This window comes from Cyprinus carpio, chromosome B22, assembly GCF_018340385.1.
Source record: "Cyprinus carpio isolate SPL01 chromosome B22, ASM1834038v1, whole genome shotgun sequence".
Lineage (NCBI taxonomy): Eukaryota > Metazoa > Chordata > Actinopteri > Cypriniformes > Cyprinidae > Cyprinus > Cyprinus carpio.
The window spans coordinates 662,727-682,176 of NC_056618.1; the positions used below are offsets into that span (position 1 = coordinate 662,727).

The 19,450-nt window shown below is 36.9% G+C and overlaps 1 long non-coding RNA gene across 1 annotated transcript; it reads left to right on the forward strand.

Moving 5' to 3' along the window:
* Positions 1–508: 508 nt before the first annotated feature.
* Positions 509–1,584, forward strand: LOC122141668. The gene is made up of 3 exons (XR_006157988.1): positions 509–871; positions 955–998; positions 1,552–1,584. It is a non-coding gene; the product is annotated as an uncharacterized LOC122141668 (long non-coding RNA).
* The last annotated feature ends 17,866 nt before the right edge of the window (positions 1,585–19,450 follow it).

Here is a 19,450-nt window from a genome sequence, read left to right on the forward strand (position 1 = left end):
TTGTCCTACGACAAGAACGGGGACAACTTTATTGAAAGGTTTAGATCCACTTTAAATGTTACCTATGAACGGTTTCGATTAAATGCTAATTTATACCTACTTCTGTGTAGAAATTTATTCTAGGCTCTGTGTGGTTGATACAGACCCAGCATGGCCTGACCGTTTTATACATGCTTTCAATATTTATGTCATAGCAGCATGAAAATGAGCTTGACTTTAATGAAATGGTTCAGTCTCACTGTCACTCTCTTAAGTTTATTGAAATCCTCTATTAACATGTTTATTGTGGTAGGAGCAGGTCATTATAGTTGGGCAGGTTGTCATTATAGTATTGGACGGCTCTATTGATAAAGGAGGAAATGAGTGTTACATTAGCAGACTAAAATTATATAAAATTGAAAAAAAAAAAATCTAAGTTTTGTGTGAATTTTATGTGTGATTTGTGTATTAATTGAGTAATGTAAGAGTTTTGGCCTTGGTTTTAAAGGACCTCATGACCATCTCTCGCTTGCAGCAAACTAAAAATGTTTAGAGAAATGTTCAATCAGAGAAGGAATGCAATATTATTATTATTATTTTTTTTTTTTTGACTGAATATTTAATATAAATCATTGAATTAAGGATTGTTCACCACAGTCCTAATATTATGTGCTAACAAAGTGAACGAGGTCAGTTTTGATTTCATGCAGACCTTAAAAGAAGTCTTTCCCGCCTTTATCTAATGATGTCTATGAATAAGAGAGTAACACACTGACTAATAACTCTGCATGTTTAGTTTTAGCAGGAACATGTGGTGTTGTTGTTTTTCTGCTGGTGGTTGTAGCTGCTGTTCTTGGTGTGATTTACTATCGCCGCTGGAGATCCGGAAATGGTAAGTATTACCTGCTGATAATATAATAAGATGAAAACATTATGCAAAATTAGTGTTTAATTGTGTGTGATTATTTCTCAAAGCAGGCCTGGAGAAAAACAAGCCTGACCGTCTGTTGGAGGATCAGGTAAGATAAGGAAGCATGTCTATTGTAGAAAAACTATCATTCTCTTCACTTAACACCAAAACTTCAAACAAGAATACTGTACATATACTTTCTGTACTATTGTTGTTTGTACTAACTGTTGAGTACCCTATACAGAATACAGTTTTATTGAACATTGATTATTTTTACATTTTCATAAACAAGACCTGCTTGTCCAAAGCAACTTGTATTTATATCCAACTGATAACATGGCAACACTGTGTATGTATATATGTGTGTGTGTGTGTGTGTGTATATAGATATATATATATATATATATATATATATATATATATATTAAATATACAAGATTTTAAACGTAGCAAAAACAAATACAACAGTAAAAACACTAAATATTGTGAAATTGTATTACAGTTTAAAATAACTTTACTATTGTAATATATTGTAAAATGTAATGTATTGCTGTGATCAAAGCTGAATTTTCAGTATCATTACTCCAGGTTTCAGTCACATGATCCTTCAGAAATCATTCTAAAGTGCTGTAACCATAAACAGTGTTTTTTTTTTCTTACAGAGGAAAGATGACAGTGATGTGTCTTGTGAGAATAGGTAAGGTGTATGTGTTGTTTCTTTCAGTAAAAAACGCTGGTGCGATTTGTCACTCTAAACTACAAGTATTCAAAACAAGCAACAGAAAAAAGACAAAGAGTTCAACCAATCAGAACGTTTTTTTGGTTTGTTTGTTTGTTTTGCATTTTTAAAAGTTTCTGCGTTTTATTTCTCTCCTAGTAACGTTAGCCTATAGTTTATAGTTTCAGTTCAAGCGGCTCGTGCTCGCCCCGTTAGAAGCTCTGACAGAAAGGCTGTGTCCAGGCTGACAGAGATGTGCTGTTTTCCTTTATGCATAACTTCCATTTCACAGGTATAGACTCCATCTGTTAAAGTGCATGAGCTTTTGTTTTGCGATTCTCAGCTAAACTGCACAGACTTCATTTAGAGTTAGAACGAGCGCCGCCACACGCATGCACGCCAAACAGACAGAGCTCAATGAAATAGGAGCGCAATAACTCTAAAATATATGTTTTGATGTTTTTTTTTTGGCTGTAAATTTGATGTGCTGAAATATTTGTAGTTTGACAATAATGTATTTGTATATATCACTAACTGTAAAGTGTAATGAGGTAATCAAAATAGCCTTTTACTCAATTAGTCTAGGCTTTTTATTATTTTTATTTTTAGTTTAGTAACTTTAACTTCTGCCTTAAAAATATTTTTGTGTGTGTTTTTAGATTGCAATGTTACAGTGTTCCAATGTAATGTGATTTTAACCCTTTTTTGCACATGACATATGCCTACATGCTTGCATTCACTTTATTTGTTTAATCCAAATACAAAATGCCAAGATATATAGGCTACCGTATATCGCAAATTAGCCCAAAAAGGTAAACAGTTATGGTAAATAGTAAAACGGTAAACTGTAAACTGTTTACCCCCACTACAACACCCCCATTCCACCCATCCTCACGTCACGCTGATGGTACTCAAAAAAAAAAAAATTCCAAGGTTGGCAGGTCTGCAAATGTGAAAGTGAGCTTGTTCTGTTGAACTCTTGAATATGATGAAATACTTGTAGTTCACACTGACAAATGATGAATTACTGTTACCTCTAACTTTTATGGATATATTACCTGTTATTGGAGGTGTATACAGTATAATGTTAGTCTGACTTTTTCAGACTGTTTGTTAGAAGTTATTGCAGGGTTGTTTCATCTAAATGTCCTTTTGTTAAACAATTATCTGTAATTACTTCAACTTAGAGGCTTTTACTAAGTGACCTACAAATGAAAAATGTCACAAGCTGTAGTTAAATGTCTTTGTTTATGGTTGTGGGTTAGTTAAGTCTGTGTGGAAGTGTTGTACCTTCAAATGTTTCCTGAAGATATCACAGAGGAACATATCTAAACGTGCCTTGTTGACTGTTGAATATTTGAATGTTATTACTACACATTGTTAATAATTCTTGAGACTGTAATTTTCTGTATTGAGTCTTATAATTTGTGCAATGCTTGCTTACTGGTTGTTTAATCTAGTTGTTTATTTACATCATTACTTGGAATAACTTGTTCTTTACATCTAAAGGAAAGGGGATGTAGTGATACAATGCATTTGTATTTGCCAGTATTAAAACTAACCACTAGGTGTCAGTAGTGTTACATTTACCAGGTGAGCGTGTGGATTACGAAATGTATTTATGCGGTTTAAGGTTCAAAAAACATTATTTTCCACATACTGTACATTGTTGTTTCTCCTCTATGCCCTGCCTACAATGCTCATCGTTCTGGAAAGTGAGGTGTGCTCTGATTGGCCAGCTATCCTGTGCGCTGAGATTGGCTGAATACTGAATAAACATAAAACTATGTCTGCATTTGTGATTGGAGAATTGACAAACAACAAGCTTACTCTACTGCTCAATACTCGTGTTTGAATCATCAGTGGCAATTTTTTTAAATATGTAAATGTACTTACAGGCTGTGAGTCAGAAGCGCCAGACTGTCCTTGCAAAGTTGGAACTGTTCCACTTTATGGAAACAGCCTTTGTGCCACAGACATATTGCAGGCTACTGGTTCAGGAAACAGTCCTCGTCCTCTTTAAAGTGCACTGCACACATCTGAATAGTTGTGTTGAACTGTTCTGGAACAGAGTTGTAAATAAAACTTAAGCAATGATTTCTAGTCGTGTCCTCTTTTGGAAGACCAAACAAAGTAGTTTTGCTTTCACAACAAACCACACAGCATCTTCAAAACATGGTGGCGGCAGCAACAGCAAGAATAAAAGTTCTTTCTTTGGAGGCTTGTTTAAACGAGGCATTTTAGGGGGCGTGGATGAGTCTTAACTTTTAACTGATCTCTTTGGATTTGAGTCTTTAGTCTTTGCAACTTTACAGATCTTCTTCATGCACCAAGAGCTTGTAATACTCCAAAGAGAAAGGAGAAATTTAAATGGCATCATATGACCCCTTTAAGTTAGTGTCCTTATGGAAAAACATGGTTTTACAAAAAGGGGGTTTTGTTGTTAATTGAGGGTAACCACAAAATGATGGTTTTAGTTTAACCATGTTATTTGTAGAAAAACTGTGGTTTTACAAATGGTAATCAATCCGCAAAACAAAAAAAAAAAAAACATACTTTTACTAGTATTGGTAAAAATTCAGCGGTCCGCTGACAAGCCGCTGGGTTTATAATTACTGTTTGCTGGCTGTCCACAGTCCGGTGGTCCGTGGTTAGTAACCAAAATGTCCTTGCACACAATAATGGATCAAAACATGTACAATCACAACTGTTGATTAATGGATCAAAAACAATGTATAATCACAATTGTAAATTTATTTTTAGTGAGCAGATTAAATATACAAATTTACAGTATATTTATCAGATGATTTTATATTTTTTGACTTACAAAAGTCAACCACAAAATCACCCATGGTTTTACTACAGTACAATAATCAATCATTGTTCAACTATGATTGTTGTACTAAGTATCTTTAATAAAACATGGTATTAGTAAATAATAGTTTTAGTATGGTTTAAAATTTTATGTTTTTTAAAGATTTTTGTCCAGCATTACTAAAATATTACTATAGTAGAACCATGATATCTAAACCTTAGTTTGAGTAAAAAAAAAAAAAAAAAACCTGATTACTACAGTCATGGTTACTAGTTTTACCATAGTAAAAACATGGTTAACTCTAGTAAGAATACAGTGCTTTTCACAATCAAAGCAGCTTTAGAAAGAATGATTGTTTTATGGTGGTAGTAGTAAAAATATATTTTTTTAAACAGCCAGAGGTGACTGACTAGGGTTGCAAAATTCTGGGAATCTTCAAAACTGGGAATTTGCATAATTGCACGAATTGGGGATTTAAATGTAGCAGTTAAATGTAGTTGAGAAAAAAAATCTTGCCGCATAATCTTGGTTAAAACAACCTAATAGTAAATTAGGCTATACCATTGTAAAAACAAACACACTGACAGAGATGAACAAGGGATTTATCCACCTTTTTCCTGAAGTAAAAATGGGCACCGCCATTTGTAAATTCTGTGGGTCTAGCTTCCGGTCTCATGGCTAATCTCACTAGTGGGACTGGGACTTTAGTAGGGAAGACATTTTATACTTTTTAACTATAGAGGCAGAACATTTTACTCACTTTCTCTCTCTCTCGTATGTGTAATTTGCATAACGTTTGGAAGCTATTTCATGAAGATTGCATAGAAGTGAAATTGTGTAATACTCACCTTTTTCTAAATCGAGACTGACAATTAACTTACTGCTGGTGAGTGTGATATCATGGTCCGTGAACTTCACCGGCGGATGATGTTGGCATCGTTTGAGTGTTATTGATGATTTGTATACCAGGCGTCGAAGGCCGAAACAAAATGCATGATTCAGATTATGTTTCTGACTGCAGTTGAGCAGGCAACAAATTCAATTCATCTGAATTGGTAATTGATCTTATAATAATGGGCGAAGAAAGAACATTTAGCAAAATGCTAATTGCTTCAGTTGTAGCACGATCCTTGTCCATGATTGCAAATGCGGTCTATAGACAGGTTACTTCCGTTCATGCTTAAACGACTTCCTTTTACACTGAAATGCCTCACGCACATCCACATAGGAAATCACTTGCATATATATGTATGTACACAAATAAAACATACATCTTTCTTATCTGAACTGTATACGTTAGTAAATTAAATTTTTGTATGTATGCGCAAATGTTTTATAGATGTATGCAGCGAGTTTATATGTATGCGCTAGTGTGTGTAGGTGTATGCATACATCAAGTTTATATGTACACGCAAGTTATTCACAAGTGTATATGCATTCATAACATATGTTTTGATATGGATTTCATATTAGTGTGCACGTGTATTTCATATATGTACTTTTGAATATCCAACCATATGCATGTATATGTGAGTAATTTATAGGTGTATATGCACGTGTTTTATGTATGTATTCATAAGCAAAGTTTGATTTAAATCCTACTCGGCGCCTCATAAATTCTTATGTTGAACACTAAGTCAGAGTTTAGCAGGTTAGCATGGACTTGTTAGCCCATGTGGTTAGATAATGTAACTACACCATTTTGCTGGCAATATGGATCTTTTTGTATTTTTGTATTTAGGCCTTTTGATATTTATTTATTTTTTTTAATGCTTGTAACAGTGTAAAATAGTCCTGTTTTTCACTGGTGGCTGAAAAACTTTTCATATAGATTGGTCAGTCACATGACATCATGCCTGACTGGTGTTTGTCATGCTACACTACTAGTGGAAAGAAAAAAAAAAAACAGCTTTTTTGTAATTCATTTTATTTATTTTTTTGTGGTTAATTTTATTTGTTTATTTTTTATTGATGGTGTTTGTAATGATTACAGCTTTTTTGTAATTCATTTTATTTATTACTAGTTTTTTACCTTGACAAAAAAAAAAAGATAGCTGACCAATGTGACAGCTTGAATAATGGAAACTTCTCAGAAATATTTAATAACTGTTTGCGTTAGATGCTGTTTGCTTGAGAAGAAAAATCTTATCTGCAGGATACAGAATCAGTATGCAAATAAGTTGCATAGCTTCAGCTTCTATTACACCACACACATTATTTTCACATATGGTACATGATATATTTTTATATTTTGCTTTCACACAGCATTTTCTTTCTCCAAACATCAGCATTCATGGATTCTGTACATTATTTTGCAGTATTTTAAATGTTTTAGTTTCAGAGAAAGAGGACGTGAAATTGTGGAAGTGCTTTCAGCCACACACTATTTAAGGGAAACACATATTCAAAGGTATCACGTATCAAGATATTGAAGATATTAATGAATGTTAACAATAATGGTCATTTAATAACAACATTCTCATGCACATGCTGTCAGAAAACACTTTTCTTTCCAGATGTACAATTGAGGCTTTCTGTTCTCTGAGTCTTTTGAATATAATACTAAAATAAAGAGAAAAAAATAACTTTTTTTTTTTTTTTTGTGAAGATTTAATTTGAATTTGTGAATTTAGAATATTGGAATTGTGTCTTTGTATATTGAGATTTTGGTGATGGGGTGTTTGAGATTGTTGATTGGTTTCTGGATGTATTTCATGATTTTATGAAGATTAAAAGAGTAAAACAAAACAAAAAAACATTGCACTAAAAATATATACTGAACAAACATCTGAGCCATTCCCAGCCCCAGTTGTGAAGAAATTATTTAATCTCTGTTTTGCTTTTTGCAAGAATTTATGCTGATCCAGTTATCGTATGATAAATATCCGTAATATTTAGATGAGCTATGTGATTGTTGAGAATTCACAGCAGCTATACAAGCTCAGAGGACACTATAGAGTCACAAACTAAACCTAAATGCACAGTATCTGAACACAAAACCCTTTGCTTATAAACTCCTGATTAAAATCCTGTTTATTGTTGCCAAATATGAATGCATCTTTGGTCACTAATATTTCACTTAGGTGATTAATATTTTTGAGCAACAGAGTTAGGGAGTATCAGAATAAACTTAGTTACTTATTTAAAATACAAAAATATTAATATAAAAAAAATTCATTTTAATTTTTAACTAATAAAGCAGTTGGTGATTCATAAAATGCAGATCAATGGTTACTATCTCTTTGAGAGTCAAAAGATTGTAACTGTTGACTTGTATTATATGGATCACCAAGGACCCCTGTTTCAGCTAAAAATGTTCTTTAATGTTCTACTGAAGAAAAAAAAAATCATCTGCATCTTGGATGGTTAATTAATATATATTTTTTAAATATCTCAAAAAGCAGAATTCAAGCATAACCGTTTCAGGTGGAGACCAAACAATACCAAGTACATGTAAATGGCATACACAGTATAAACATTTGTAAACAATAGTAGATAACATATATTTGTTTAAAGCAAGTGTTCACGATTCAAACAAACAGAAACACGAAATAACACAATGCGTAGATCTTGAGATAAGCCTCATAGAGTGGCAATACATGCTGCTTTGCTAAAGCTAGGACACTGAGGATTGTTTGCGTCACAATGACGATCATACAGTGTTTTCCACTGGCATCGTAAAAATGTCGGGATGTTCAGCTAAAAGAAACCAGATCTCAGGTATGGTGGGTGGATATAGTGGGTAGGGACAATGAGTGAAAACCTATCGGGGACTGTTTTATAGTGGATGCTATTGAGTGCACTCATTCAATCCCATAATGCACTTCATTAATGAGTGTACAAACAATGCACTGTAAGGGGCAATCAAATGAATGCAGAAGATGGCATCTGCAGCTGAATCATCCATCCACCCATTTTTATCTGATTGTTTAATGTCTTAATTAAGGTTTATACATGCTAGTTTCCATGCAGAGTTACTAGTTGAGAGTGCTAGTTACTACTGGAGCAGCCAGTTTACTAAGTTTTAAATGATTATTTAACAGCAAGTACAAACGATGCAAAGGTGTCATTCTATTCTCATCAAACCCCCGAGAATTTAGCACAATTTAACACAAATATAATTGCAACAACAACAACAAAAAATAGTTTCTGACCCATTAACTAGGATGTTGTGCATTGAATAAAGCAAAATGAAATCATGTGACAACAATGTAGCATACTATTCATTGAAATATTTACTAAACTAAGTAACATTACTAATTAACAGTAGCATTCAGTGGTTAGATATTCATATGAATAATGTACTACGGACCACTGAAACATGTATCTTACATATCTTTAATCTTGTGTGAAGTCTCATATCAATTTTTCCACATATTATTTCCCGTAGTGTCCTCATTTGGCAATGTGGTTAATTGGTTTGAGGTTTTGAGGATGATGTCTGTTTTGCCTTTGATTGTTCAACTTTTCTTGATGTGATGTCGTAAACCAGAATAGTTACAGTAGCCACGCCTACCAGAACAGAGAGGACCAACTGGATCACAGCTTCAGTAAAACCACAACACTGGACACAATCTAAGGGAAGAAAACAACAACACAGAGAATCAATTATGCATTGACTCAAATAGACATTAATTATTTTAACACCAAAAGCAACTGCATATAAATCCTAGAGGGCGCAGGCTGATAGGTTCCATACATGCAACCTGCCAATGAGATTGCTTGGTCAGCATTTAACTGATCTGGCTAAGTCTTTGCTGTAGGATACGCACAAACAACCATTCTTCAATTAACAAAATATATGCAAATATTTTATTCTATTAATTGATCCTAACAGAATATCCCAAAAATATCCAACACCCCGATATGACTAACAGTGATCGGCTCATCAAATAATGGCTAATATCAGCGCTTCTGTACCTGCACATGTGTGACAGATAACAGAATATCCGTTCAGATGTGTGGTCTGGGGGTGCTGTGATGGGATTGTTGAGCACACAGCTGTAGCTGTTTTTATCCTGATATTCCACCTCCAGAGGTAGAGAGTCGACTGATGCTGAGATCAGACACACTGATGCTGGACAATAAACTGTTTACTTTGTACAAGGAGAGAGTCACATGACCCACATTTCACCACTGAACACACCAGTGAACAATTCTGCTTGTGAAGATGATGATGCGTGTGATGATGATGATGATGAACATTGTGGAGAGTCTCTGCTGATAACAGAAAAAGGCAGAGCTGGATATAAAGAAAACTCAGAATGATAAATAGTTGGCTCGTGTGTTTGCTGTAGGCTAGTCCATGCAGAGTGGCATCAGAGTTCCTCTAAAATCCAGTCTCTTAAGATAAGTGAATGCAAGTAGCAGCTCCTGACCATAAATTTAGGTGGGGCAGATTCTGGGTTGTAGCGCTAATGTATGAAAAAACATTTTGTAAGCTTTATATTCTAATCTCTGAAAAACAGGGGACACTATTTTGGCAGAGATGTCCTTGCGCAGGGGTGTCAAACTCAATTCCTGGAGGGCCAGAGCCCTGCAGAGTTTACATTTAACTCTAATTAAACACACTTTATCCAACTAATTAAGTCCTTCAGGCTTATTTGAAAACTACATGCTATGTGTGTTTGAAGCAGGGTTGGAACAAAACACTGCAGCGGACACTGGCCTCCAGGGAATTGAGTTTGACAACCCGTCCTTGTGTTATCCAGTGGGTGGCGCACTAATGTTGATTGAGAGGTTTGAAGTAACGTTACATGCATAAAATGTCGTTATATAACTTGCCTTAATATAGCATTGTAACCTCCAAAAAGTTGATTTAAAATATTACAAGTTGTGGAGCGATTTGGTGTGAGGAAGGAAGACTATATGTCTATTCTCAGAATAAAAATCTTTTAAATCTTTTCCATCTTTAAAACAACGGATGGTTGGCGCGTCCACATGCAGCAGCTCTATCCTCTCATGTTAGAATGGTGTTTTCGTGTATTTTGTCTTGTGAGTTTTGCAGTTGTTTTTGTACATCTTCATTGCGTCTACCACCATCATTCCACTCCCCGAAGAAGACCATCTCCATCCTGCTCAGTGGACTACCGTCCAGTTGCACTTACCCCTATTCTCAAGAAGTGCTTTGAATGGCTAGTCATGCACCACATCAAGTCTGCCCCCACCCCCCCTCCTCTTGCCCCCTTCCAGTTTGCTATCGGTCCAACCGCTTGACCGATGACGCCATCGCAACTGCCCTCCACTCAGCACTCACACATCTAGACAAAAAGGACTCATACGTCAGAATGCTGTTCATAGACTTCAGTTCAGCATTCAACACACACCATCCCTCAACCAGCTAATGTACACAACAGGTCAAGCTGAGGCTCAACACTTCACTGTGCAACTGGCTGTTAGACTTTCTGACTGGAAGACCTCAGGCAGTACGGGTCGGCAGCAACACATCCAGCAACATCACACTGAACACTGGGGCCCCCAAGGATGTGTATGTGCTGAGCCCCCTCCTCTTCACTCTGCTGACACACGACTGCACTCCGTCAAATAAATCCTATTTGTTAGTTTTGTTTTGGGATGACTGTGGTGTGTTTGATTATCATTAGAGATGAGTAGGGGTGTAACGATTCAAACTCCAACCTCTTCGTTAACTTTGATTTTTAATCATCTGTTGTGTGTTTTATTAGAGTAATCGATTTAAAAAGCTAAGAATCTAATGAATTGCGATTTCTATAGCGATTCAATGCTTTCAAAATATATACACATTAAATTACTGCACGAATTAATGGAGACCTTGAACAGTGTTCGTGCCTCGCATCTCTCCTTCACGCGTATACTCGCAACTCCATCTATTTTACGGCAGAGACTGTTACAGGATTGCGCTGCCGCTCTCCGTTCCGTCTCTGACTTAGCTGATGTGTGATCTCCCTTAGGACTCATGGCCAGTACTACTAAAGTGAAAGTAGTTTTACTTTTCGCTGTGGTTTTTCAATGGCTCTTCTGCATCTTACCGCCGCGTCGGCGTTACCTGAGCAGTCGAAAATGACTGCTGCTGTGTATTTATTGCATGGACGGAGCAGAAATGTAAGTGTCTAAGTCATATGCATAGTTCCTGATAAATGTGTTTTAACAATGCTGATGAAGCGAATGTAAGAAGGAAACTGTTAAAATTGCCACAGCATTAACAACGACCTTGAAATAAGAGCGCAAGGTTTATCGAGAAAGGTCTGGCTGCAGACTTGCACTTGCATGAAGCGAATGTACGAAGGAAACTGTTAAAATAGCCACAATCTCTCATACTTGCACTCTCAGACACTTGCGCTTCCGCTAGTGACATCACTAACAGTCTTTTTTTTATTTTTAATTTTGTTCTGTTTGTTGATTACTTTTTGTTTGAATCTCTCAGCATTTTACAACAGTAGCCAGGTGTTGAAGACAAGAAAAAATAAACTAAATTACAAAGTCACTTGCAATCGCCACTTGACACTCTCAAGCTACCTGCGACGTCACTTGCAGTCGACACAATCGTGCGTGTTGCCAATGGAGACAAGACGCTGTGGTAAATTAAACAATTAAAACTAATTTTAGTAATATGACGTACACCGTCCTGCAAGAAAAAGACAAGACCCGCAAAATCCGCGGCGCCACAGAAACAGCAGAATATGAACGCGATGCACAAAGTATCTCATTAAGGTGTTTAATTTCCTCCTGTAGAAAAAACACTTAAATGGCTTAATGTATTAAGATAGGCCTACATAAAGTGAAATTAAAAGATCAAACTCAAATATATAGTTATTATTTAATTTACTACAAGGCAAGCAGATGGCCTTTATGAACCAACAATACTCAAACATTTCACTTGTCCTCCAATACAGCAAAAAGCTGTCATGTGGCATAATAATGGACTATAAAGACAATTCAGGAGCCTATATGTCTTTCTGTGTTATGACTTAAAGTATATAACCGACCAACAAAATATGTTGGTCTTGTATATATGCATGATGAAAATGCATTGTGATATAAAAGCCATCAATGCATTATGCGTTAACGTTAAACATTTTCCTCCCTAAATCATTATAAATAAAAACGTAATGTAACGTTAGCTTAATGGACAAAGACAATGATATAAAAGAGCTGTAGACAGTTTATTCTATATGGAAAAAAACGCTTAACGCGAAACTTTGCGTGTTTGCATTTATTCTGGCTCACCTGCTTTGCCTGTAATATTAGTTATGCATATTCGTCGTTTATTTATTTTATGACATTTTATTTTATTTTATTTCACCTTTTAGAATAATGAAGAGGAGCATATTGAGTTTTGGTGTCTTTATCATTATTAGTATATATTATGCCACAGTTTATGCCCCATGTTCTTTTGCACATGTTTTGCCATGTTTTATATAACTACTTCATTATATTATATTAAACTATATTGAATTTGATATTTTAAGTTGCATCTTCTATACATCTTAAGCCTATTAAGTGTTTATGTTTTCTACGGGATGGGAAAACGCTTAATGAGAGACTTTGCGCACTGCATTCAATTCTGCTGTTTTGTGGCCACTGGATTTTGCGGGGTCCTTGTCTTTTTTTGCAGGACGCTGTCCCGTCATAGTACTGAAATTAGTTTTAATTGTTATTTACCACCCAGCGTCTTGTCTCCATTGGCAACACGCACGATTTGTGTCGACCTGCAAGTGATGTCGCAGTAGCGGAGGCGACAGAGAGTGCAAGTGCCGATCAGTGGCGATTGCAAGTGAGTTTGTTTTTTATTTTCTTTTTCACCTGGCTGCTGTTGTAAAATGTTGAGAGATTCAAACTAAAAGTAATAAACAAATAGAACAAAATAAAAAAAAAAAAAAAAAAAGACGGTTAGTGATGTCACTAGCGGAAAGCGCAAGTGTCTGAGAGTGCAAGTCTGAAGAGTGCAAGTTCCTCGCTCCAAGTAGTGAAGCGTATGAGAGTGCAAGTGCAATTCTGCAGCCAGACCCTCTTGGGTTTATCTGATAATCAGATGCATGAAAGTAGAGTTTGTTGCTAAACAGACATCGGCGCGTTTTCTTTCAGGATCATCATTCGCTGATAGAGAGGAAAAGTTAAATAGGCTACTATAGCATTTGATTTTATGAATATGAGATAAAGAAGTTTTCACACTGAAAGAGAACTGATCTCGCTCTCATAGATGTGCCAGTGTTTTTGTTCTGATAGATTGAATGGCTATATATGAGGATGAACTGATATAAAGATTTTTAACAATGATAAATAAATACAGTTTATGAATGCTGCAGTGCTAATCCACATCATTTGATACATGACTGAAACTATAAAGTATATTTTCTACCTTATTCTGTGCAGAAAATTGAAATAATTGCTAATTAAATGTAGTAGCCTATATAAAACAATCATAAAATTGCCATTAGGAAAAAAAAATGATTACAAATGATTATTGTTTGAGTAGTGGTATTTGATTTCTTACGCCACAATTAAAATAATTAATAGAGAAAATAAGAAAAATTCATTGTGTCACTCGCATCTAAAATGATGGCTACTGTGCCCCTGGTGTGACCAACATGTTTGTTAGCCTATCATCATAATACTGTTAAGGTCTTTTTTAATAAAATCTTGGATTACATAATTTTATGTATGCCATTGTCCACACGGCTACTACATCGACAGATTGTGGTAATTAAGTTAGTACGACTCGCCAGACCAGGTGCTTTCGACTCTGGAAACCCTCGCGCCGCCAAATCTATCATGACTAAGTATTGCCACAATGTCATGTGGAAGAACAAATAAGACGAAGGCTTTAGTTCAAAACGTTCCTAGCACCTTACAGACAGGAGCGGTTAGCTGACAGAACCTGCAAAACATACCCCATATTTTTTCTGTCTGTCTCTGATGCAGCAAACTCGGTAGAGCGCCAAATTTGTATCCAGACACAGTCCAATATTACCATGAAGATAAAGGGTTTAAATATGGGCTATTGAATTTTAATTTTTAAGACACCCATGGAAACCAGCAGAGGCATCTACGAACAAATTTTGGAGCATGCGACAGAAACAAATGCTGTGTGCCAGTCCAGATCAGTGCATATGGTGGCTGACAATGCATCTGTAAATTTGGCACGCATAAATTCTGCTTTATCAAAAAACTTAAAGAAGTCACCTCCACACTCGTAAATGGGCAACTGCAAAGTCACTTGATCCACAACCACCTATGACGGAAACCGAACAGAAATTCTCAGTGTCTGGCAGGTCATGATTGATGTTGGAATCCATTGTCCATAAAAAAAATTACAGTGAATTCTCATGCTGAGCCAAAAAAGTAGTAAATCTCTGAAAGAGTTTTGCAAGTTTACTTCACTTCAGTCAAGAATACACAAGAGATACTGAATGCATGTTCCAACCCGATTTCGGTTATCTCTATTGCCTGCAAAGTCAGAGCGGATCCTGGAGTGTTGGCCCTGCCTCAAGTCTTAGTTTTTGTGACTGGGAACGAAGGATTGTGTCGCTGACTACGGACCTTATGGTCGCAGTCTCCGGAAGGCTTGTATGCCGCCGTGGTAATTAGATCGCCTCGTGGCAACAGCACACCTGTGATGAGGCTGATGTGACAGTGTCTTGGTAATGTTGTTCTAGTTGATCATGCAACAATGAATGTCCAGGAATTTGGACAGAACATATCATTCGGACGCTGGAAATGAGCAGTGGTCACTCTACTGGATGTTCACCGGAGTAACATAAGACGATTGCGACAGCCCACACTAATCTCGCGGCGTGCAGACAGATGTTATGGGTTAGTGCAAACAAAGCAAGCAGTCGATTCCAAAAACTAAGTGCAAGAGACCAAACATCAGAGTTGCAACACTGGGTCGACCGCGTCTTTGCAAAGGACTGTCTCAATAACTCTGTGAGGGCTGAACTTTTGATTTGATTATCCAGTTATGTTCTAATGCTAGCTGTCTGCGGACTGAGTGTTGTCCAAGGAATGCTCTCGAGCGACTGCGTCGGACCAAATTAGGCTTTAGCGCATTGACGAAGACCAACTGTCTCAGGACTACACTGTACTGAACGATGTATTTGAAAGATCCCAGAAGAGCTGGGCCCAGACAAGAAATGCGGGCTTTTTTTTTCAAGAAGGAGGAAAGCAAGCAACTAGAATTGCTCAAAAGTGGGGTCATTTGTTTTATTTCTGTCCCTGTGTCAGCAAAGGGCCTATTGTGCGAGTGAGTTAGCCACATGGAGGATGTCTGGTCCGACAAAAGGATATAGGATGTCAGTGGGGTTGGTCAAAGCCAAACTTTAAGTTAGATTAACCTTTAAATTGTCATGCCTTGGAGATTAAACGCATGTCATTGAGGGACAGCCGGACTTCTGCAGGCAGCACAAAAAGGGTAGCGAGAAGACTACACATGGAAAAAGAGTTGAGAAATGTCAGTCTTAGGTTGCCCAATTACTAAGTTAACAAAAACACAAACAATAGTTGTTTATAATCTATTATAATTCCATGTAATCATGTTTTAATTGCTAAGGAGTAGTCGCCGCTATCTTTCTACAAATGAGTAGATTTTATAAGAGATTATAATTATACAGTATATGTTTACACAAGGTTTATACCTAAATCAAGTGTATTTAAATGTAGGTGACTTTTAATGTCGAGTAGGAGTCCTGAGTGAGTGCATCTACTTCAGGGAGAGCATCTACATCAGGACAAATATAGGTAAAAGAGGCAATAGGGAGTCCTCTCAGATGTGAAACATTAGTATATTTGCAAATATTGGTGCCCCCCCCCGCCAACCTCCCCACTCCCCCCCCCTAAAAAAAAACAAAACAAAAACAAAACAAATTTCATCTGAGTGATCCCCGGTTTTTGCATAAATCAAAGGGGCAACCGATTGAGCATGCAAAATTTCGTTTGGACGCTGGAACGGTCTTGATATGACGTCTTTGGAACTTTGGAATGCAGCGAAATGCGAAAACTTTTTGCACGGGCTTGCGTTTCCAGTCGCAATGCGTATGAATGGAAGTCAGTGGAAGCGACAAAGCAAGCAAGTGGTTTAAGTATAAAAAATCGGCAGCAGGCCCCCAAGCCAAGACAGGAAGTGGCTGCCGGATTGACAGCCAGAAGGCAGTACTGGCAGCCGGAATGTAGGCGGGGACATGCCACTCGGTGGCAGGCCAATCGTAACAGATCGACCAACGTGGGGACGCAACCAATCACATATAACTACAACAGCGAGCCAAAATGCTTCAGTAATAGCAAGTGAGTGAGCGGTAAGTTCGGAAGGTTTGTGAATGGAGTATTCATAACTGTTTTGATTGTAAGTTTGATTGTTTAATTGGTACCTTATGAACGACAGTTAAAATGGCCGACTTTAGTTTAATTGTTCAATGTAATCTAATTAGTGGCAGACATAACGTAGGTTGTATCCAATGGTTACATCATGTAGAATTGTTGCTGTTAAGGTAGTTAGGGGGCCTACCATTAACTACTTCAAATTATTATGTTAAACTGAAAAAAAAAAAAAAAAAAACATCCAAAATATTAAACGTTTGTTAACGCGGTTAACATCTATTGAATATATAAACGGAATGTTGTTTGGACTGGAATTTAAAAGAAGATTACACGTGTCAAACACTAACCAGTATGAGTTTAGTCTTTAACGCGATTGTCCTGAATATCCATTAACTTATTGTGCATTCTTCTTTTAAGCAACTGTCTCTATGTGTTCAGGTTTGCATACTGCAATACTTCTGTTCCATGGTGGGAAAAAAAAAACTGTTCTGTGTTCCAGTTGAAGTTAAGCATGTGAATGCAAAACAATTGGGTGGGTTTTTTTTTTTTTTTTTTTATCTATACAAAATATAATGAACTGTTCATCGATTATTATAACGATTTTAGGTCTGTGTTTCACGAGACAGAGATTAGATTAAGGCCAGGATTTAGGCCGTAGTTAATTAGAACATTGAAGTAGTTTTTATAGCATGCCTTAAGAAAAAAAAACATTACTGATGTGCATCTTGAGACAAACCATGGCACTGACATATTTTTCGTTTGTTTATACATACCCAATAGTTTGCCAGATGCTGTCCTTTTGGGAAATTATTCTTCATGTGGTCCTGGAGGAGGTGATGCTGCATTATTAAATCTGTCGTTTGGTTTGTTCCAAATTCAGAAGGTCTGGTATATAGACTCATTTCAAAAGAGGACACACTTCTGCGATCTTGCACAGTATGTATTTTCGTTTACATATTGATTAGAGGTTGTAAAATGCTGCCATAACCATTCAATTCTCAGTTGCCATGTCGAATGTTATCTTTGTAATAATGCTGTTTTTATGCTCCTCATCTCATATACAGGTGTATAACAAAATGGAGAACAAGTCGGAGCCCATGCCAGGGAATTCTTTCAAATGTACACACTGCAACCCTGCAGACACTGCCATGAGGTTTACAACAACTGCTTTACCAGGTGTGCAAATTAAGCATGAAACTGTGATCACTGTTAGGTACATGATGACAAAATGCAATGGGATAATCATTAAATATGGCTGTGGCATGCATGTCTACTGTTAATAAAGCAATTTAGGTATTAGTGTCACCGTTTTCTTCTGAATAATAAAATGCCAAGCAGCTAGAGTTTCTTACTAGAACCAGGAAGTATGATCATATTAGCCCGGTCCTGTCAACCCTGCACTGGCTCCCTATTAAACATTGCATAGATATTAAAATCTAAAATTATATTAATCTTTCTCTTCTTTCTGAGGTCACCGTAGCCACCAGATCCAGTCGGTATCCCCGATCAGAGGGTCCACTGCAGTCACCCGGAATCCAGTACGTATCCACGCCCAGATGGTGATCAGCCACCGATGAAAGGACCTCTACCGCCCTGAAAGACAGCGGAGACCAGGACCAACTAGAGCCCCAGAGGACAGATCCCCTGTAAAGGCACCTTGTCTCAGAGACGACCACTCGGGTCAAGAACAACAGGAAACAGATGATTCGTCTGCACAATCTGACTTTGCTGCATAGCCGGAATTGAACTGCTTGTTCTGTCTGGTCAGAGGAGAACTGGCCCCCCGACTGAGCCTGGTTTCGCTCAAGGTTTTTTTTTTCTCCATTCTTTCTGTCATCGATTGGAGTTTTGGTTACTTGCCGCTGTCGCCTCTGGCTTTGCTTAGTTGGGGGACTCTGCTTCATTTACAGCGATATCGGTTGACTTGATTGCACAGATAACTATTTTAAAACTGAACTGAGTGTTGGTTGATGACCTCTCCTGAAATTTAATAATAAACTGACTTTAACTAAAAATGAGTGTTTTACGATTGTCCTCGGGAGACGTGCATTATTGACACACTATTTTCCTATTTAATATTGGAAGTGGTTTGACACAATCTGTATATTTAAATGCACTATATACTAAAGGAGACTTGATTTGAGTAGGTTGGAAGAGGAAACAAACGAGGACAGAAATGTCACACGCATCCAGGGTTTTTGCAGTGATTGATGCGGTGGTGCAAGAGGAGTTACTCGGTATAACTCATAGGTTCTGATCTGAGAGTCTTGAAATAGCCTCAAGGATGTTGTTAGTGATCTGATTGATAATTTCCATCTGCTTACTGTAATGTATTTTATACTGTTTACTTGCATAGCACTGACTTTTACAACATACTGTAACAAGACTGTTACAAAATTAACAGCTACGTTTTATACTATTAATATATATATATTTGTTTCTTTTCTTGGAAATACTATACCAAATGTAAAAAGATTTTGAACAGCAAAATAATTTAAAGAAAGGTAATTGATGAGACCTCGCTTTTTGATCATTTAGGCAGGTGTGTGTATATAGCCTTTATAATAAATATACAACATAAGTGCCTTTCTCATATTGTGGCGGGGGGTGAAGTAGGACACGACACGAGGATGAGGTTATAGTTCCCCGAAGGGTGGATTTTTTTATTAACTGATAGGCGGTGCGGTGTGAGGTGGTTTGGGCATTCGGTGCTCGGCGTTCTTTGTCTGTGAGGGGT